Genomic DNA, 22,195 nt, shown 5'->3' on the forward strand with positions numbered 1-22,195 from the left:
CAAGTAAGGCTCTCTAACAATTATTTCCTTGCCTCTCTCATGTTTCCTGGACTAGTTAGATGGGTTAATAATTAGAACATGGTTTTAGTGACTACAGATTCATTCTCTCCATAATCCAGTTAGCTTCATTTCACACAAACTATCTCCCAAAACCAAAGATTAAATCCCATCAGCTATCTCTGGGGTGCAGATTTAACTAGAAGAGCTATACAGCACATTCAGAATGCATTTCATCACTGGAACAAACCTTCTGCTGATGTTAGATGTCAAGCACCAGACTATCTTCTTTTACCTAACCACAATTAACTGGTTTAAGAGTGTTATCTTTAGTAAGTGTTAAGCTGCTAACTCCTATTCAACTTGTGTTCCATTCACAATGTCTTCCACTTATTACATATATAGTTAATTTAGGTTACCGAATATACCAATGCACAGAATCCAGCGTTGGACAAACCAAGTAATCAAGATCATTTTAAAATTCTATTTCTGTCTTCCCAGATTTTTAGTAATTACAACCATTATGCTGTCATTCAAGTATAAAGTTCTTACTTCCACCATTACCTGGACCATTGGGGAAAAAAAAATACAGAATAAAGTTTCACAGGATGTCCCCATATCACTGATCATGGCCCAACTCCTAGGACTGCTATTAATCGTAGGAATAAAGTGTACTCACATTTTTAAAACCTTATATTCACAGTGGTTACAAGACCACCATGTTATATAAGCAGAGCTCAATTTAGTATAGAGAATAAAAGAGGGAAAGGGAGAATGTAAGTTCTCAGCTAATCCTCAAAATTCTCTGAGCTAAGTATTAATATTTGTTTTCAATAAAAATGAATTAGAAACCTGGCAATTCAGACCTGTACCCCTGAGGCTAATAATACATTATATGTTAATAAAAAATTTAAAAATTAAAAAAAAAAAGAATTAGAAGATGATGATAATCAGGGAAGTTAAGCAACTTACAATGTAAGGGCCTCTGAAAACAGCACGAATCTAGCTCTGTTACTGCATGTGACAAGCTGTTTCTATTTCTAGGTTTACCATGTTAGCTGTCTATGACTCTGGGTAACTTAACATCTCTGAACCTCAAGTTTCCTCATCTGTAAAATACAGTTTAAATGAGATAATCCATGTTAAGTGTTTAATTCAAAGCCTAGTCAAAGAGCTAGTTACGGAAAGTCAAAAATCAAACTCCAGTCTGATTTCCCAAGTCCGTGCTTTTTCTATATTACATTATGTTGTAGCTACCAACACACAATTATTACCCACATAAGAATCCATATTTGGAATACGGCACAGGTGGAAAACTGATGTACCTAAATGAGACAACCGTTAAGGGCTAACTAAACCAACGGAAATATTTCAGCTCTAATAACTAATAGGCAAAACCACACAGAACTCATCAGAAGATAATGTTCAGACATTCAGGCTTAACAAAGCTTTGCTCTAAATACTATAAAACTATTCCCCTACCTATGTAGGAATTTATTTCTTTTTTAAAGATTTTATTTATTTATTTGACAGACAGAAATCACAAGTAGGCAGAGAGGCAGGCACAGAGAGAAGAGAGGCATGCTCCCTGCCGAGCAGAGAGCCCGATGTGGGGCTCGATCCAGGACCCTGGGATCATGACCTGAGCCAAAGGCAGAGGCTTTAACCCGCTGAGCCACCCAGGCGCCCAGAATTCATTATATTTATCTCAAATCAAACCAAATTAAAATTTTAATAACCAAGCATACCCCAAGTAAAGTATTCTGGTTGACCTAGACAAAGAAATCAGCCCTCTCACTACATAATTTGAACACTGCATCAAATTGAAGCCTGTCAACTGTATTTTCAAAATAAATTGCAACTTTGTATTTTCATTTATAGCTATACTACTTATAAACTGAGATAACCAGTGTCATCACTTTTCCTACCCAATGCCCTGAGCAAAAACAAGCTTTGTTGTTCTAACAAAGTTCAAAAATCTCACTGAACAATCTCAGGCTCCCCTGATCTAGAACGAGTAATGCAAACGGATAGTAGCAAAAGTAAAGTTGCATCACAATTAATAATAGGCTTACTATTTGGAACTTCCAGGAACTGATCTGCATTTTAAAAAGGGTTGCTAAACCAGAATGGAATACCGGAACAGATTTATTTTGGCATCTGCAGCCTATTCTGCAAAGCAACAATCCTCCGGAGAAAAGAATGCCATAAAATATATGTACCTTGGTAAGGAGGCTGAGATCTAACAAAAGGCAGAGCACTTTTAACTATGAAATCACCCCTTAAAAGATAAGGAAATCAAAACACCTTCACTTTAGCGACGAAGCCTTTAGAACACAGTATTCACTTTGCAATAATCTTTAACATTCCTGCATTTCTTGGATTTTAAAAAAATTCTAACTTCCTGACTCATAGATCTAAAATAATCATTACATACACAAGTGTTCTACTTGTACAGTTCAGAATCATAAGTAGGAAACATAGGTTTCTGTTTCTAGATTTACGACTCCATACCCATTCATTTTGCACTAATATAACCACTAAATACAGCTTTAAGACACTGACAATTAAAAGGAGTGAATTACGTGAGTGACTCATACCTCCTATGTCCAGACACCAAGATCCAAGGATGTTTCTGTCAGATCTATGGGAAGAGGAAATGATAAACACCTGTCACAAAATCTTTCCAAATTGGGAAGCCCCGAATCGAGTTGTTGTCAATCTCCAATCCATTCCCCCAGCCACAACCCCTCTAAAAGATACACTGCCAAACCTAACTCTGTGAAGGCAATGGGGAGAATTAAAGGCCATAAAGAGAGTGGCCACGCAAGTAATGGAGAGAACCCCGGGGTTTTTCTAGTCTTCACTTACAGAGTCAAAGTGAGAGGCCTTAACCAATTAAGAAGTCACTTTTCCTCTCTGGGCCTCACTTAGTCATCCATAAAATGCGGTGATGGCAGGAAGCTGTTACTACTCCGACGTTAAGGACGAACTCAAGATGCCTTCAGGCAGCACCCGCAGAACACATCAAGCGTCCTGCCCTTCGACCACCCATCTGCCAGACTTTCTAAAAGGGCTGGACCACCATCCTTACTTCCCAGTCCCAACGCAAGCAGCGTGTCCGAACCAGGCCTTCACACCCACAACGTGTATCCCTTTTTCTCGCCTCACCTGTCCCAGGCAGACATTCCGCGGTCTCAGCGCTCCCCTCCCCATCCCACTCATCTTCCCCGGGAAGTGATGCGGGATTCTGGACCAAGGAGCCCAGCAGAAGCTCACCTGGTACCCGACAACACCCTTCTTCTCTTTCAACACCCCGCCATCACCATCACCACCACCACCACCCACCTACTCCGCGCCCCGCTCACCCTGCCCCCGGCGTCCCGGAAAAGCCCGACCACTCACCCGCCGCCGCTGCGCCGTCTCCTCGGCGGCCTCTGGGCCGGAGCAGCCGAGGGACCGCGGGGGGCCGGGGCCCGGGCCCGCTGCTGTCGCCGCCGTCGCCTCGCCTCAGCCCAGCCCCATCGCCCTCGGCGGGCGCCGGCGGCCGCGGGTCGCTCGGATTCGAGGCGCCGCCGCCGCCGCCGCCACCGCGCGCTGCAGCTCGGGGTAAGGGGAGGGCGGCGCCGCGGCCAGGCCCTGGCTGAGCCGGGCACAGGGGTGTCCGCGTTCTCCTCCTCGGCGCCCGCGGCGGCGGCTGCTTGCAGCCGGACAGAGCGAGAACAAGGGACGGTGACGGGGGTAGGCGGGTAGGGGAGGGGGGCGGTCTGCACTCCGAAACGGCCTCCAGCCGCCAGCGACGAAGCGAACCCCCCTCCCCTCCGCCGTGGCGCCCAGATCACGCTGCGGGGAGAGCGGGCGGGCGGGGGAGCGCGCGGCAAGCTCGGGACTCCCGCGCCCGGATGTGAGGTCACGTGGTTGCCTCATCCCAGCGCCGAGCGCGGAGGGGCGCAGAGGGGACGTAGTGGGGCGGAGCCAGAGGAGACGGGCGGGGCCATTGGGTAGGCCCTGCCCACCTCGCCTTTAGGCCCCTAGACCCGCGAAGGGAAGAAGGGGGTAAAGAGGACCTTTCAAAAGAGCTACGTCCTGAGGAGGCGAGGTTACCAGCGGAGGAGGGGTTTTTTGTCCTGGAGGAGGTGGAAATTGCCACCCTGGCCGTGCAAAAACAAGATCATAGTACAGATCCCCATTTAATGAACAGGGAAACTGAGGACCAGCGAGGGACCTAGAATAGACTTGCCCAGAGTCAAGGTCAAGGTGGAAACTTGTGCTACAACGGAGAGAAAACCAGACCCTGGTTCTACTCCAGGTCTTCTTTATTCCTTAAGAGCGCCACCACCCCCTTCCAAAAACAAACAAAAAACTGTAATTCGCCTTCGACAACCAGCCCAGCGCACAGGGCCTCCGGCGGAGGATTGGAAACCCTACGCAGGAGAAAGCTCCTATGCGCCCACCCCACTGCCTCCGGCGTAAAGGAGTTTCTTCCGATGGCGCGGGAGGCGAATTAAATACTTCCCTCCGCAGGAGCTTTATCTCGGAGCAGGGCCCCGGCCGGATATACAAATCGCGCGTTTGGTTTTCGCGGCGTCCCTTTGGCGACGCGCACAGGGGGCGCGCCCCGCCACCTGCAGCCTAGTGCTCTGGCAGTCTTCTGGCCCCAGCCTGCCGCGCCCGCTCCCCTGAAGCTCCGCCATCGGTGGTGGTGGTGGTGGTGGTGGTGTTATACCTTGCGGCTAACAGAACTCTTAGCTGCTTGAACGTGAGAAAGGGAAGGTAGCGCGCCTGCCCGACCCCTGGTCCACCGCACTTAAGAGGCACCTCGCAGGAAGCGGAGAAACACTCGGGCTCTGGTTGGTAGCACATGGTGACACTTCTCTGGGGTTACTACCCGGGCTCCGTGACATATGCTGACACCTCATCTGGGATAGCAACTGCCCCGAGTCCACAGCGCAGGGAGCCAGGAGCCCGCTGCTTCTGGCCCCCTAAGCTGTGTGGAGCTGAACAGTTTCCATGCATATTTCCTCACGTGGTGGAGACAGCATACTGCACCTAGTAGGTGCGCATCTCTCTTCACAGCCCCTGGGCACAGTCTCACCTTTGTTTGAAGCCTCACAGTGTTCAAATGATGACAGAAGATAGGGGGTGTGGAAGCGTGGCAAGTTCTAAGAAGCTAACTTGGTGCGATTGAGCCCTCAAAGCCTCCTCCCCACCTCTCCTGGCTTTTTGGCTCCAGGCTGTTTCCCCTCAGCCTTATTATTATTTTTTTTTTTTTAAGATTCTTACTTATTTGACAGACAGAGATCACAAGTAGGCAGAGAAGCAGGCAGAGAGAGAGAAGGAAGCAGGCAGCCCCATGCAGGGCTTGATCCCAGGACCCTGGGACCATGACCTGAGCGGAAGGCAGAGGCTTTAACCCACTGAGCCACCCAGGTGCCCCTCCCCTCAGCCTTTTAACAAGTTCAGGTCTCACGTCTAAAAACCAAACTCTGGTCCCAGCCCTCCACTCCGACTGCCCTCTCCAGTTAGCTACCAAGTGCTTCTCTCCCTCTCACACAGGCTCTTAAACGGTATGTGTGCGCGTGCCCTCCTGTCCTGTCGTCCCCTCCCCCACCAAGTCCTCAGTTCTCAACACTTGGCCGTCTGGCTTCTCCCCACCCACATCCCCTTTCCTAACCCTGCTAGGGCAGGAGTAACTCTTACCTTCATTTTCCCAGAGTGGGCAGTTAGTTACTTCTCAGGCCTATCTCTCTGGATCTCTCTGCTCCTTTTGACACTTCCAGATCGCTCTCACCTTCTGGAATCTCAATACTATCTTGGATTCCAAAGGAGTGCCCACTCCCAATTCTCATGTCTCAGTAAATAAGGCCCCTGCCTCCTCTGGTGACATCCTTAAGTGACACCAGCTGTGAGTCTGCACCTTATGTGCCAGATTCCCTGTAAGCCCCACAGCTCCTCTCACTCCACTCTCCTGGCATTGCCTCCATCCTCATGGTTTCAACTACTGGGTCAGCCCTCTCCAGCCCAGACCTCTTTCACAAAAATTAGACCCAACTCTCCGACTGCCTGCCTGCCTTCCTGCCTGGCAGCTCTATCTGGATACATCACACAGGCCCCCCCAAACTCAGCATGTTGGAGAGACTGAACCCATCCACTAACTCCATGTGGGCTCTCTCTCAGTGGTCCCCACCAGCACCTACTATCCTCAGAATGAGAAAGCTAGAAACCTTGATTCATCCCTTTGCCTTATCAAGTAACCCAGTCCTATTTCACCTCCTTAATAAGCCTCAAATCCCTACCTCCATTCCCACTGGTGTGGTTTGCGCCATCCCTGGTAGCAGCTGCCTGACAGTGGCCTTCAGGCAAACTCAGCCTCCACTCAGCCTCCAGAGTGAACTACCTGAAATGTGCTCTCATTGAAAATGCTGCACAAGTTCCCCCTGTCTTCTCTGGCTGCCTGGGTGCCCTCCAAGGCATCCAGCATGAACCTGTCAATGCATTGAGGGTTTTCAAAGCCCCAGAAGAGCCCCGGGCTTCAAGAAGCAGCCAAAATCCCCAGGGCAAGGCAACACCCAGCCGGCCAAGGGAAAACTGTAGGAAGAAAAAAAGCAATTGAACATTTCAAGAAATTCTCTGCTACAGATGTCCTGGGGACAAAAGAAGAGAATTTGGACACTGACAGGAGGAGATGCTGAGTCACTAGGAAAGGCCTGAGCTTGTTTCTGGGCTCAGGGAAAAGACAGAGCCAGGAAAGGAGGAGAAGGCCAAGAAGGGTAGAAAAAGAGTGGAGCAAGTCCTGAGAAGTTCTGGGAGACTTGCTGACTCTACACCCATGATGAGTCTGGGCCCTGCAGCTGCTCACACAGGGCCCAGCCCCTCCCTCCTCTGATCCTGCTCTCTCTTAAGACCTAGCCCAGATCACAGCACCAAATAGACAACAGTCCTCCCCCGAAGGTCTGACTTCACCTTCCACAAGGACCATGTGGCATCTCCTCCACCCTCAAGACCCCAGTCGTGCTTGCCTCACTTATTCACCGTTACCTTGCCATTCAGACCCCACCAAGAGGAAACACCCACACATTAACTGCACCCAGTGGCTGTCCTTCACGCTAGTCAGCAGAGGGTCAGTGCCTGCTCCCAAGAGAGCTCACCCTTCACAGGTATGGTCCTGGGCCTCCCCAAGATCATCTGTTGTCAATTCTAGCTGACGCTTTTCAGAACTTGTCTTCAGGATTTACCTCCTATCCTTGAAACACTTTTCTCTTAGTTTCCATAACTTCTTTCTGGAATCGCCCCTCCCTTTTCATTACCCCTCTCAACCGCTAGTGGGTGGGTGCTTCCTCTAGCCTACTTCTAAATGGTGCTGGTCCCCAGGGCTCAGTCCGGGTACATGTCCCTCTCTACACAAGTTTTATCATCTCTTTGTTTAATTTGTCATCTATCAACTTCACAGGAGCTATGGATGGGCTTCAAGGGGTCTATAAATTTCTTAAGCTGCAATGCAAAAACTTTTAAAGGAAGAAGTATAGCTTTCATCAGCTTCTTCAAGGTGTCTGGGATCCCAAAAAAGGAAAAGAACGCTAAGCCAAATGCAACCTCCCCTCGTGACCTGTCCATTATGGCTGCAGCTAACATCAAATAAATAAATAAAATCTTTAAAAAAAAAAAAAAGATAGTTACCCACCCAGTGCTCAAACCAGAAACCAGAAACCTAGGAGTCATTCTTTCCAATCAAATATGTAGTCCATTTCAAATCCTTTCACATCTCTCCATTGCTACTGCTCTTAGAAATACCTAAGCCACCTCCTTCTCTCACCTGGGATACCGCCTTAGCCCCCAAAGAATTTCCTTGCTTTCAACCTTCACACCTTTCCAGTCCTTTCTCACACAGCAGCCAGAGTTTATTACTGTGTATGACTCAGAATACAGCTCTTGATGAAGGCTTCCGATTGCTTCCCATTTCACGGAGAATAAAATGTGAACTTCCTTGACCTACAAGGTCCAGTGTTGGGCCTGCCCATTACTCCCCCCTTCCTGGCACTCCTCCACCATCACCCTCTTCTTACCCCACATCTGTTTCCCCACCTTATCTCATCCATATCTAAATATGCCTTCTTTTAGTTCCCCAAACATACCAAACTCCTTCCTGCCTCAGGACCTTTGCAAAACCTGTTCTTTCTGTCTCCTCCCTTTTTCCCTCACCTGGCTAGCTTCTTACCAATCCAGCCCTCAGCTTAGATGAGTATACATCAGTTCTTGAAAAAGCCCTTCCCTGGCCACTCATTCTTTATTTTTTGATGACCTCCATTTATTTTCTTTACAACCATTATCGCAATGTTAACTAATTGTGTTAATTACACAGTGTAATTACATGTGAGTTTATGTATGTATTTAACACCTGTCTCTCTCACCAGACTTCAAGTTCTGTGAAGATGAGGACCAGCTATAGCTCCAGAATTTTTCTAAAAGGAGCTTTAAAGTGGCAGTCTTTTTGGAAGAGGAAATGAGGGTTTGTCCCAAGACTGAGTGGCACTTAATTAAGAGTGACAAAGTGTTAGTTGTCTAATTTTGTAAAAGGGGGAGAGGACATTGGGAATTATGGAAAAGAGGCACATAAAATACCCCTCCCAAGCCATCCCTTGGTGCTTCTCCCGGCAGAGACTGAGTTGATTTCATTTATCAGTATATACTCCACGGTAGATGAAGCCTGGCGTATGGTAGACAGTCAAATTTTATATTCAGATGAATGAATGAGTGAATTAATGAGTAGATGAATTCATAATCTCAAAAATCATCTCTCTGAAATGCCTTCCCTGAATCCCAGGCTAAGAATCCCTCTTCTGTGCATCTTTTTTTTTTTTTTAATCACATTTACAACCTTAAATAAGTATCTGTTCGGTGTTTCTATCTTCTATTTGTTTATGTTGTATATTCATAGTTTTGTTTTTACACTTCTAATATTTTCTTGTGTTATTTGATCATCACAACAACATTGTCAATACTGAAAGTCGTAGTTACCATTATCTGTATTTTCTTTCTTTTTAAAGATTTTATCTATTTATTTGACAGAGATCACAAGTATGCAGAGAGACAGGCAGAGAGAGACGGGGGAAGCAGGCTCCCCGCGGAGCAGAGAGCCAGATGCGGGGATCTATCCCAGGACCCTGGGATCATGAGCTGAGCCGAAAGCAGAGACTTTAACCCACTGAGCCACCCAGGCGCCCTGTCATTTAATCTTTAGAGCAATCCTGGGAAGTAGGTACTATTATCATCTGCATGGATACAAGTGAAATTGAGGAAAGCTTAAAATCCCATTTTACAGAATAGCAAAAGGTGTGAAATAACTCACTCAGGTTCACGGAGCTAGAAAACATTAGCATAGCCAGGATTCAACCCAGAGAACTTGGCTCCCGATATGAGCCAAACTCTTCACCAATATGATCAAATGAAGCCATAGGGATTCCTCCTCTAGGATCCAAACACTTTGGATTATCTGATTAAGAACCCAGACTCTTCTTTCTTTTTTTAAACATTTTATTTTATTTTTTTAAAATATTATTTTTTTATTTGACAGAGATCATAAGGAGGCAGAGAGGCAGGCAGAGAGAGGGAGAGGAGGACACAGGCTCCTCACTGAGCAGAGAGCCCGAAGTGGGGCTTGATCCCAGGACTCTGGGATCATGACCTGAGCTGAAGGCAGAGGCTTAACCCACTGAGCCACCCAGGCACCCCTCTGACTTCTTTCTAAGCAAGAACTAACTAACCAATCTCCAGATCCTCAGCCCTTAGCCAAGGACCCAGTACCTGATAGCATTCAGTAACAAATATTCTAGGTTATGGATCATAAAGAATCCTTGACTTTCACAGCACTCTGTCAGACTAGCAGGGGAATGGTTATGATTCCCATTTGATAGAGATGAAAATTCAACTTCACAACTTCACAAGGGGGAGTGACTTGTCTAATTGTCTTTTTTTTTATTATTTTATTTATTTGACAGAGATCATAAGTAGGCAAAGAGGCTGGCAGGGGGGAGGGGGAAAACAGGCTCCCAGCCGAGCAGAGACCCCGATGCAGGGCCTAATCCCAGAACCCTGGGACCATGACCCGAGCCAAAGGCAGAGGCTTTAACCCACTGAGCCACCCAGGCGCCCTCTAATTGTCTTTCTGACTGACTCCAGCTCTCTTTTCTATCTTCTCTGATGCTTCCCTAAAAGGTTAGAGGACACATGTTTAGATTAGGAAGACTTTGCCTTCAGAAAGACTGAAAAAGAAAAAAAAAAAAATATTATAGCACTCATAGTCTTTTCCTAGAGAAAGTGGCCATTAAAAGTTCTTCAGTGGGTACTGGGTGGCCCAGTCAATTGAGCATCTAACTCTTGATCTTAGCTCAGGTCTTAATCTTTGGGTCCTGTGTTTAGGCCTGGGGATTGGGCTCCATGCTGGGCATGGTGCCCACTTAGAAAAAAAAAAAAAAAGTTATTTGATTATGATGTTTGCCTAACAAGCTTTCTTTCCTTTAGCTCTACCTAAGCTATTTTGTCCCCATTTAGCTGGAACTATGCGGGCCTGTGTGTGTGTGTGTGTGTGTGTGTGTTAGAAAAGGAACAGGGAACAGAGCTGTGAGTCAGTTGTCTAGAAATCAGAGTCCAGGGGCTATCACTGACTTGTTTTTCTTTTTTTTTTAAGATTTTATTTATTTATTTGTCAAAGTGGGGGGGCACAAGCAGGAGGAATGGCAGGTAGAGAAGCAGGTCCCCCGCTGAGCAGGGAGCCCAATGTGGGTGGGACTCCATCCCAGGCCCCTGGGATCATGACCTGAGCCAAAGGCAGATGTTTAACCCACTAAGCCACCCAGATACCCCTACTGACTTGTTTCTGTTGCAAATCAAAGTATATATTCTTTTTTGCCTCTGCCACAAAGCAAAAGCCAGGGGCCCCACATTCTTCTCTGGCCATGGTGCACTAGGATCTAGTGGTCACATGATACTGAATATTATTTACTAACTTGCTGTTTGAGTCATAGGGCCCTTGCTGGAGAGTGCTCACTGATGGCATATAACCAGTCATGTGCTAGCAAACCAGTCCTCCAAGAGGAAAAAAGCCAGGATTTGTAGCACCTACCAGTTTCCTGGTGTAAATACTCCCACTACAGCCAATTTCAGGCTACCAACAGTTTAAGCTGCTCACAAAATTCCTGAAAATTTAGCAACCTGCTCTAATGAGCCAACACAAACCAGCTCTAGCACATTGCTGCTTAGAGGAACTTCTCATGTGATGGCGAGAGAGGAAAAATACAAACAGCCCTTTAGGGACAAGACCTGCCCCATCTGCTGTTACAGGGAATTTCCCTGTGTTTAGATGTAAAGATTTCATCTCTGATGACAAAAGAGCAATTGTACTGGAGATGGGAAAACTGTGCTCAAGTCTCAGCTTTCTTAGAAGTAATGTGTTTATTTCTTGGAATTTCAATGTTAATGGAATGATATTACCCACCTCACAGGATGGTTGATTATCTAACGAACATTTACACAGCATTTACTATCCCCTAGACACTGTTTAGTACTTTAAACATACTCATTTAATCTTTATAATAACACTGTGGGGTGAGGCGCCTGTGTGGCTCAATGGTTTAAAGCCTCTGCCTTAGGCTTTGGTCAGGATCTCAGGGTCCTGGGATCAAGCCCCGCATCGGGCTCCCTGCTCAGCAGGGAGCCTGCTTCCCTTCCTCTCTCTCTGCCTGCCTCTCTGCCTACTTGCATTCTCTGTCAAAAACAAAAACAAAAACTTAAAAATAATACTGTGGGGTAAATACTATGATGAATTTAGAGCTGAAAAGACCAAAGTACAGAGAATTTAACTAAGTTCTCTAAGGTCACACAGCTAGCAAGTAATAGAGGTGGTATTGGAATCTGCTCCAGAGTCTACGCTTTTACCTTCTAGAACCCCAAGTCAAAGCCAGCCTGTTTTTATAAGTAGTTTTATTGGAACATAGCCATGCTCATTCACTTACATATTATCCGTTACTTTTGTGATACAACAGGAGAGTCCTCACAAAGCCCATGTGACCTGCAAAGCCCCAAAATATTTATTATCTGGCCCTTCACACACCCACAAAAAAGTTGTCTGAAGTCGTCTGACCCCTGCTCTATGAAATCCTGCCTGTTTGAATGGAGTGAGACTATAGTCCCCAGGGTCAAGCTTGCTCTGAAATTGTGTTCTGGGCCAATAAGACAAGTAGAAAAATCATGTCAAGACTGTAACTGCGGGGCGCCTGGGTGGCTCAGTGGGTTAAAGCCTCTGCTTTCGGCTCAGGTCATGATCTCAGGGTTCTGGGATCGAGCCCCGCATCAGGCTCTCTGCTTAGCAGGGAGCCTGCTTCCCTCACTCTCTCTCTTCCTGCCTCTCCGCCTTCTTGTGATCTCTGTCTGTCAAAGAAATAAATAAAATCTTTAAAAAAAAAAAAAAAAAGACTGTAACTGCACCCAAAGGTTTCACTATAACAATTGTATCAGTGAAGTCGCATTAAAATGTAAGCTTCAGTAACAAATGATCCATGGAAATGTGTATTAATAGAAACATGTATCTGAATTCATGAGATCCCAACATCTCAGGGGTGGAATTATTTCACAGATCGTTCATTCCAACCCCAACTCTTCGCTTGGAGATATTGTTTCAGGTTTCCAAAGTTAATTCTGGAAATCCCTCATGATCATCCCTTGAGTCCTGCAAGACGATTCCCCTCTATAGACATGGGCTTTTGGGGTTTTTTGGTTTTGTTTTGTTTTGTTTTTAATTTCATTTATTTATTTGACAGAGTGAGAGAGCACAAGCAGGGGAGTGGAACAGTAGAGGGAGAGGGAGAAGCAGACTCCCTGCTGTGTGGAGAGCCCGATGCAGGGCTCTATCATAGGACCCCGATATCATGACCCAAGCCAAAGGCAGAGGCGTATCTGTCTGAGCCACACAGGTGCCCCATCATGGGGTTCTTGCACAGCAGAGCAAAGGCATCTCTTTTACGGAATCCGGCCTCAGGCTCACATCTCCACACCTGTTCTGTCTCCAAGGAGCTCCACCACATGGCAGTTTCAAATTCCAAGCAGAGAAACTCCTCAAAGCCTATCACACCGACCTCCAGGACAGTCATTAAAAACTTCCCCTGACCTTTGCAGCTACTTCCTGTGAGTCTCTCAGGGACTGCTAGTGACTTGTGACCTATTTTGGGCTGACAGTTCTGGCTACCAGGATAAATGAGGAACAAGCCCAGCTACATTTGGTCAACTGTTTCCTTTGGGCTCCTGGCACCAAAAAAAGAATTGTTCAGTGAAAGGACTGCAGGTCAGACGGGTGCCTAATTGCCCCACTCAGGTCGGGAGATTTTCATTTCACTGTAAACCATGGGTCAATACCTCAAGAGCACCAGAAGGCTGTTGATCACCTTGTGTTTGCTGGAAACAGTTGCTTCCTTATAATCGTAGAGGAAAAGAACCCATGTGCTCTTCTTGTTGAGTTTGTTTCCCTCCCGCCCCTCAAAGCAGAGATGCCTCACTGGACTGGGTAAATTAAGGAGACACTGGTTGAGCTCCTGTGGGAAAGTCCCATTGCCAAGGAATTTCTTTCATAAACATTCAAAAGTGAGTTGATCCAAAACACGCTTCCCCCAGGAGGTTACCTGTAATCTAATCCTGCCTAGGAAGCACAGTCCAAACAGCTCCAGGTGCTGCAAATTCCACACAGCTGCACAAAATGAAAAGAGAGGAAGACCTCAAGGTAGAGAACATCAGAAGTGTGTCTCGATTTCCATACTGTTCTTTGGCACTACGCTCCTTAAATACATTTAAGTCACTCGTTATTACTGGTAAAGACAAGCAAAGCGAAAGCTCTTGGGGTTTTACTAAAAATTCCCTTCACAATTTTGTAAGCTGTCTGATTTTTTAATGTATATTTATGAATTTATAAACTTAATTTCATTTTTAAATATACATATATACATATCTAAATACTCACAGACTACTTTCAAGCTCCCAGACAGAAGGCAGAGGCATATACACCTTTTTATCACTCACAACATGTGGCCAGAGTAGTAGGTGGCCAGTAATTGCTCTTGTTGATATGTAACCTTCACATAACCTTCAAGATAGGAACTTTCTCTATTCTGTTCATTCTGATAGCCCCAGAAACTAGAACAATGGTCAACAGGTAGTACCACTCAATAAATATTGAATAAATTAGCCTGTACCCTTAAATGCAGGAGACGGAGGTTTAGAATTCGCAATACATTTTTCAGTAAATTCAGTCCTCCCTCTAAGGAATCAATCAGAGAGTTAGAGTGAATAGAAGATACATATTGACAAATAATGAAAGATTTTTTGCAAGCATTTGGCTGACATGATTGTGGGGGCTGGCTGGCAAGTCTGAAATCTGCAAGGCTGGTCCCTAGCACTCTTGGATGGAATTTCTTCTACAGGGAAAGCCTCAGCTCTACTCTTAAACCTTTCAAATGGTTGAATTAGGGATGCCTGGGTGGCTCAGTTGGTTAAGCATTTGGCGGCGCCTCGGGTCATGGTCCCAGGATCCTGGAATCAAGTCCCGGCATCGGGCTCCTTGCTCAGCGGGGAACCTGCTTCTCCCTCTGCCTGCCGCTCCCCCTGCTTGTGTATGCATACTCTCTCTCTGACAAATAAATAAATAAAATCTAAAAAACAAACAAACAAGTGGTTGAATTAGGCCCACTCATATTCTTTAGGATAATCTCCTTTACTTAAAGTCAATGGATTATGGAATTTAAAAACATCTCCGAAATACCTTCGTAGCAACATCTAGATTAGTGTTTTATTAACTAGCTGGAGCTATAGCTTAGCCAAGTTGACACTCCAAAAAGACATAGGAAAATCAGTAAATGTAATATACCACGTTAATAGGATAAAGGGCAAAAACCACATGATCACCACAATAGATGGAGAGGAAATATTTGATAAAATTCAATACCCTTTCATGATAAAAATATTCATGCCAAAGTTCATAGTATTATTTATAATAACCAAAAAGTGAAAACAATCCAAGTGTCCATCAACTGATAAATGAATAAACCAAATATAGTATATCCATACAATGGAATACTATTTGGCAATTTAAAAAAATGAAACATGGCTACATGTTACAACATGGATGAACCTTGAAAACGTTATGTTAAGTAAAAGAAGTAAGCCACAAAAGGTCACATATTATATGATTCCTTTTCCCCTTTTTTTTTTTTTAACATTTTATTTATTTAAGAAAGAGAGAGTGCTTCTGGGTTGGGTGAGGGTGGGGAGCAGCAGAGGAGGCAGGAGAGGGAAATAGTCTCCAGCAGGCTCTGCAATGAGCACACAACCCAGAGCTCAGAGCCCTACCCAGGTTTCAACCCACAACCTTGAGATCACTACCAGAGCCAAAACCAAAGGTCGTTACTTAACAGACTGAGCCATCCAGACACCCCTGATTTCTTGTCTATGATATATCCAGAGCAGGCAAGTCCATAGAGATAAAAAATAGACCAATGGTGGGTTGCCAGGACTGGGGGAAGGCGTGAATATGGAGTGACTGCTGATGCCTACAAGGTTTCTTCTGGGGATCATAAAAGTATTCCGTGGTCATACAGTGGTGATGGTTTTACCACTCTGTGAAGATGCTATAAACCACTGGTCTGTATACTTTAAAAGGGTGATTTTTATGGTATGTGAGTAATATTTTAATAAAGGTGTTATGTCCAAAGAAATAGTATATTTACAAAGGGTTTTAAATAACATAATAAGGGCCACAGGCCATGGTTCAGTAGTGCTTTATGTAAAGTTTCTATTCCTCTGGGTAGCATAATTCAATTCTTTCTTTGAATTAGACCATCAGAAGGCTCCAAATGGAATCATATTAATTTGGTGCACACAATCACACTCACAAAGCTTCATCTGAATATTTTACCCACAGTTTATAACAACCACATGGAGCTTAATTCTGTACTTTTTTGCACAAATAATGAGGACATTGCCCATCCCATCATCACACCACTATTGTTCTTTGTGTTACAGTATAATTCATGAAAATTTGATGTTATAGCTTATTTTAGGAAAGGCAATATCCCTTGGGAATTATCCTTTCTGATAATCAAAACTATACAACTGATTTTAATTTCTTTTTAGCCTGGGAGGAAACTCAGTTGAACCATAGCAATTACATTGATTGAAATAATTAACATTTTTACCTCCATTTTTTTCGTTCTGTTTTTCTTCTTCTGTTCTTAATTTGCTATTTGATTGCATGGAATTTTGGTGTAAGTCACCTCAAATCCCAAAATTTATTTGAAGGATTGGTCCAGGATTTTTTTTTAAGATTTTATTTATTTATTTGACAGACAGAGATCACAAGTAGGCAGAGAGGCAGGCAGAGAGAGAGAGGAGGAAGCAGGCTCCCTGCTGAGCAGAGAGCCCTATGTGGAGCTCGATGTGGGGCTCCATGTGGGACTCAGTGTGGGGCTCAGTGTGGGGGTCTATCCCAGGACCCTAGGATCATGACTTTAATCCGTTGAGCCACCCAGGCGCCCCTGGAGGATTGGTCCAGGATTTTAGACTAAGGTTCAATATTTAAATCAAGGTTTTTCTTTTCTTTTCTTTTTTTAAAAGATTTTATTTATTTATTTGACAGACAGTGACATAGTGAGAGAGGGAACACAAGCAGAGGGAGTGGGAGAGGGAGAAGCAGGCTTCCTGGCGCCCCTAAATCAAGGTTTTTCTATACTGGCACTTTTGACATTTTGAGCTAGATAATTGGGAAGTGGGGGTTGGGTGGGCAGTTGCTCTGTGCATTGTAGGATATGCAAGAGCATCTTCGGCCTCCACCCACTAAATATCAGCAGCAGCTCCCCAGTTTAACAACCAAAATGTATCGATACATTGCCAAATGTCCTCTGGAGGGCAAAATTGCTCTCAACAGAGAACCATTGCCATTAAACCATCATTGGAAAAAACTGACCTCACCACACTTCCCAGTAACTCTTGAAAAGTATCTGAAATGCATCATTCTAGATGGATAGGTGATAAATAGACAGATACATAGATCGATACGTAGATACTTACACAGATACATACATAGATTCATACTTTGCTGGCTTACTTGTGATAAAACCAGGACATCTCTTCACTTGGGGCCAATTCCTAAAGCAGATCTGCTTCCATGTAGATCTCATATTACAAGGGAATCACTTTCTGATCTATTATGTCATTTGAGCCCTATGATCCATTAAAAAGGAAATTATTATTATTCCAATTTTTTGAGGAGGAAACTGAAGAGTGAAAATGATCAACTTCTAGGCCAAACTCCAAGTTCAGTGCTGCTCCCCTCACTGCTGGGGAAAGTGCCCTTTCTCCCTTTCTGTCCAAATATCACAGTTATCTTGCCCTAGGTAGGTAAACATTAGGGATGGAGTTCTATAAGGCTAAAGATGGTCTTACAAAGCACCAACCATCTAAAACAGTGTTTCACCCAGTCAAAACCGAGAAAACAGGTTGCCCCTTCCCAGAGGACATCATATCGTAATTAAAACGCACACATTTCCATTAGTTCTAGCTTTCTAGAACTGGAGAATGCAGGGGATGGAGGAATGAGTTAGACACTGGTAGGGAACAATCAATCAAATGCAGAAGTGGGAACATTTTATAAGACAACTGGTCTGAACTTTTCCAAAAAGTCGGTATCTTGAAAATAAACAATCAAAAGACAAAACCATGGAAAGACTGTTTTAGAATAAAACAGACCAACAAAATATAACAATTCAATGCAATTTGTAAACCTTGATTCGTATCCTGGTAATATATAAAAGGAATTCTTAGAATGAAGAGAATTTCGAGTTTGGACTAGATATAAGATTGTGGAATCAGTTTTAGTTTTCTTAGATGTGATAATGGTGTTGTTCTTATTCTTAAGAGATACCTGTGGAAAGTATTTCAGGATAAATGCCATGATATCTGCAATTCTCAAATGGCTTGATGACAGCAAAACAAGATAGATGATAGATGGATAAAGTAAATACAGTAAAATATTAACATTTTTAAAAATGTAAATGGAAGCTATGAAGGAGTTTGTTGTACTATTCTTTCCATTTCTCTGAATGTATGAAATACTTTCATAATAGAAAGTGGAAGGGAGGGGTGCCTGGGTGGCTCCATCAGTTAAGTGTCTGTCTTCGGCTCAGGTCATGAACCCAGGGTCCTGGGATCGAGCCCCACAGGAAGCCTGCTTCTCCCTCTCCCATTCCCCCTGCTTGTGTTCCTCTCTCACTGTCTCTCTGTGTCAAATAAAGAAATAAAATCTTAAAAAAAAAAAAAGTTGAAGGGACATTAACAAGCCTCCTTGATGCACTGATTTTGGAGTAACCCACATGCCACTTTGGGTAGGGTATATGTGGGGAGGCTTCGAGGACCCCAAGAGCCCCCATAGCAGTGAATAACATTCTTTGTACAGATGGGACCCTACCTTCCTCTGGGGAGATGTTCTATAGCTCCTGATCTTTTTCAAAGGGGACCCAGAAAAGTCTTGAGGCTTGTCTGAGGATTTTAGGTCTGGGGCTGCACGAGATGCATGAGATTCTTGGTCTTGGAGACATTTTCTGGTGGCTTAAGCCACATACTGGAAATGGCTGCCTAAAGGCATAGGATCTTAGAACCCTCCTTCTCTGCTAGCTTACCCTGGTTCCCTCCTCCCTGCCACGTGGTCTCCTTGGCGTTCTTCCCAAGCGAGAGGCACACACGGTCTTTGGGCATTGCTTTGGCTGGTCCTTCTTGCAGCTCTGTCCTCCAAATGTGTGATTGCCTAATAGCCTCACCTTCCCCACATATGCTCAGATGGCTCCATGTGGCGAATCTCCTGTTTAATTCTGCAGCTCCCTCCCCGCCATCCCCCAATAATACCGGGACCAACCTATTATTTTTTCCATAGAACTGGTCTCCTAACTCCTATTCAATTTTATTTATCATGCTTTTTTGTTTATGGTCAGTTTTCCCTGTTAGAAAATAAGCTCCCCAAGAACAGACGTCTTCGTTTTATCTGCGGATAAAATCCTAAATGCTTAGAGCAGGGCGCAGTACAGAGAAGCCACTCAATACTGGAAACATTGGTTGAATGAACATTCTCTCTCTGCAAATCAGGATTTAATTTCCACTGAAAAGGGACCACAAAGAGGCAAGGGGTGGGGGAGGCAGGAAATATGGAGGACAGAGGTTATACTGAATGTTTTCATTGTTTAAAAGATGGGCTGTGGGTTTTGGGGTTAATGAAATATACAAACAGGCATTGGAGCTGTAGCTCCCCGTGTCTTGCACAATGTCTGCTAGCGCTGCTCTGTACTCAAAAGAGATTAGCAGCATCTCTTCCCGCCTGAGGGCTTACATGTTGCAATTCTCTTGTAATAAGTTCCTAAATATTTAATACTTGAATGACTTCCTAATAGGGTGTTGATTTACTACATCATAGGCATAATTAAGAGGCATCAATTCAGGTCTGTTGGGATTAAATTTAAAGCCTGAAAGCTTAGCTTTCAGAGCCAAGCAAATCAGACAACAGCAGTGTATGATGCAGGGAAACATGGACACACAAGCTCAGACTTGCAGCTGTGTTTTTCTAAGATCCTCACCTTTGCTTTGGGCCCCCTGGGCTACACCTTCTTCTGAGTGAGCAAAACCCAGATGAACCCCAAGGGCTGCTCTCATGGTGGGACTCCGTGGTGGGTCCCACAGTCACAGTACTTTTCAAGCGTTGGGAGGAGACCCTGAGCTAACATTTATGGAGACAGCTTCCCTCTCAACTGCAAGTGCAGATGGATGTAGGTGTTCATTGTGAAATTTCACCAAAAACTGAGGCTCAGCGTCAGAAGAAAAAGTGTTTGCTCGTAGCACCTAAACACGCCATATGTTTTGCTAGTAACTTTTCATTACAAACATGCATGTGTTATCTGACCAAGACCTCAAGTTACAGATGAGCAAATGGATGGATTGGGAAGGGATTATGAAAAGCTCTGACAAAATGTGGACAGGTTTTCTTTCCCCACTCTCAGCATATTGTGCACCCGGGCCTCTCAGTTTTCCCAAATCACAAAATCCTTCTCTTCCCTATGAATTCATCTTGTTCCTTTCTTTAAAAATATTTATTTATTTATTTATTTGAGAGAGAGCAAGCGAACGAGTACAGAGGCAGAGGGAGAGGGACAAGTGGAGTTTCCACTGAAAGCCCAACACAGGGCTCAATCCCAGGACCCTGAGATCATTACCTGAGCCGAGGGCAGATGCTTAACCTCCTGAGTCACCCAGTAGCCCCTCATCCCTTTTTTTTTCATGCAAGATTACCCAAATCATTATTGGCCTCCATTCACGTGGAATCCATCACCTCTGCTCACTTGTTTCTGGATTATGAGATGTAGGGAAAATAGGTTTAATGAGAACTTTCTTTAAAAAACAAAAACAAAAATCCCTTCTGTTTGTGGTTGTTGTTGCCATCGCCCATTGAAGAATTATTTTGTGAATGACTGCCATGTGTTTTAGAACGTACCAAGCACTGGAGAAACAACAGTATGAAACTGCTCCTGTTTCTAGGGGTTGATAGTCTAAGATGGTAAATCAGAGAAATAAGAAACAGGAAACTGAAACACAGAAAGAGAGATGCAGCAAAGGAGTAAGTACAGATGGTTGTGGAAACTTCCTGGTTACGTAAGGGACACTTTCGGTAAGAAACAGCGCGGTACAAATCTCTGAAATAGGAAGCGAGAATGAAGACAAACGTCCATAATGGCACAACCCAGGGGAGGCACTGGACACAGCGTGCCTATTTCCTTTCTGTCACTTTCACTCATTTTCATATGGTTGTGCTTATCATGAAGGTAGAACCTTTCATCTGACTTTTTCCCACTTAATACAAGAATATGAACATTTCAGGGCACTTGGGATGCTCAGTGGGTTTAAGCATCTGCCTTCAACTCAGATCATGATCGCATGGTCCTGGGATAGAGTTCCGTGTTGGGGGTGGGGTCCCTGCTCAGTGGGGAGCCTGCTGCTCCCTCTGCCTCTCCCCCTCCCTCTTCCTGTGCTCTCTCTCTCTCTTGCTCTGCACTTTCTCAGATAAATAAATAAAATCCTTTCAAAAAGATACGAACATTTCCCCCCATTAGTAAAAATTGGTTTTGCGTGTTATTTTAGCCATATCAATATGCTGTCATCTCCTTATCCAGCCCCTCGTTGTTCATCGTTTACATTAAACGCTGTTTTCATTCATAGCAACTCATTCTGCATTTATTGAACTCTTACCTTTCAAGAATCAGGCACTGGGTTTGATGATACAGAAATGAGTACGTCTGGGCCTCAAGGAGCTCCAAAGATGGAAGCAAAGCATCTACAATTAATATAAGATGACAAAAGGAGGCACAAGGGGTTTCAGTAGTCTAAGGAGGAAAGGGCTTACAAAGCAGCACAGACCATCAAAGAACAGATGTGTAGGGCACCTGGGGGCTTCAGTCGGTTAAACATCAGACTCCTGATTTCCTCTCAGGTCATGATCTCAGGGTTGCGGATTGAGTCCTACATCCAACTCCATGCTGGGTGTGGAGCCTGCATAAGATTCTCCCTAACCCTCTGCCCCTCCCTCCCTTAAAAAAAAAAAGAGAGAGAGAGAGAGAGAAAGAGAGAGTGCGCGAGAAAGAACAGATGTGTATTTTCTCATAGTTCTGGAGTTTGGAAGATGAAGGTGTCAGAAGGTCTCTTTCTTCTGAGGTCTCTTCCCTGACTGGCAGATGGTCACATTCTGGCTGTGTCCTCGGACAATCCCTTCTCTTTGTGCTCACATCCCTAGTATCTGTGCATCCAAATGTCATCTTCTTACAAGGACACCACCCCTAGAATGGATTAGGGCTCACCTTAACCATCTCATCTTAACTCACCCTACATCATCACTTTAAAGGCCCAAGTTCCCCCAGGGGTGCCTGGCTGGCTCAGTCCGGAGAGCATGTGACTCTTGGTCTTGGGGTCATGAGTTCGAGCCTCACATTGGGTGTAGAGATTACTTAAACAAGCACATAATTTTAAAAAATAAAATAAAAAATAAAGGTCTGATCTCCAAGCACAGTGACATTCTGAGGCTTGGGATCAGGGCCTCCACACATAATTCAAATCACGTAAATTCAATTCAGCC

The 22,195-nt window shown here is 44.6% G+C and overlaps 1 protein-coding gene across 4 annotated transcripts in view; it reads right to left on the reverse strand.

The window, feature by feature from the left end:
* The window catches only part of ATP13A3 (ATPase 13A3), an 88,868-nt gene extending 85,298 nt beyond the window's left edge, over window positions 1-3,570 (reverse strand). For 3 of the 4 annotated variants that reach the window (XM_032869276.1, XM_032869279.1, XM_032869275.1), the window contains exons 1-2: window positions 3,403-3,570; window positions 2,598-2,641 (exon numbers count right to left, since the gene is read on the reverse strand). The gene's annotated coding sequence lies outside the window, so the exon portion shown is untranslated. The remainder of the gene's footprint in view (window positions 1-2,597; window positions 2,642-3,402) is intronic. The other variant, XM_032869278.1, reaches the window with a different exon arrangement.
* Between the last annotated feature and the right edge of the window lie 18,625 nt (window positions 3,571-22,195).

The sequence above is a fragment of the Lontra canadensis genome, unplaced genomic scaffold, assembly GCF_010015895.1.
Source record: "Lontra canadensis isolate GAN:19392208 unplaced genomic scaffold, GSC_riverotter_1.0 scaffold38, whole genome shotgun sequence".
In the NCBI taxonomy this organism is placed as follows: domain Eukaryota; kingdom Metazoa; phylum Chordata; class Mammalia; order Carnivora; family Mustelidae; genus Lontra; species Lontra canadensis.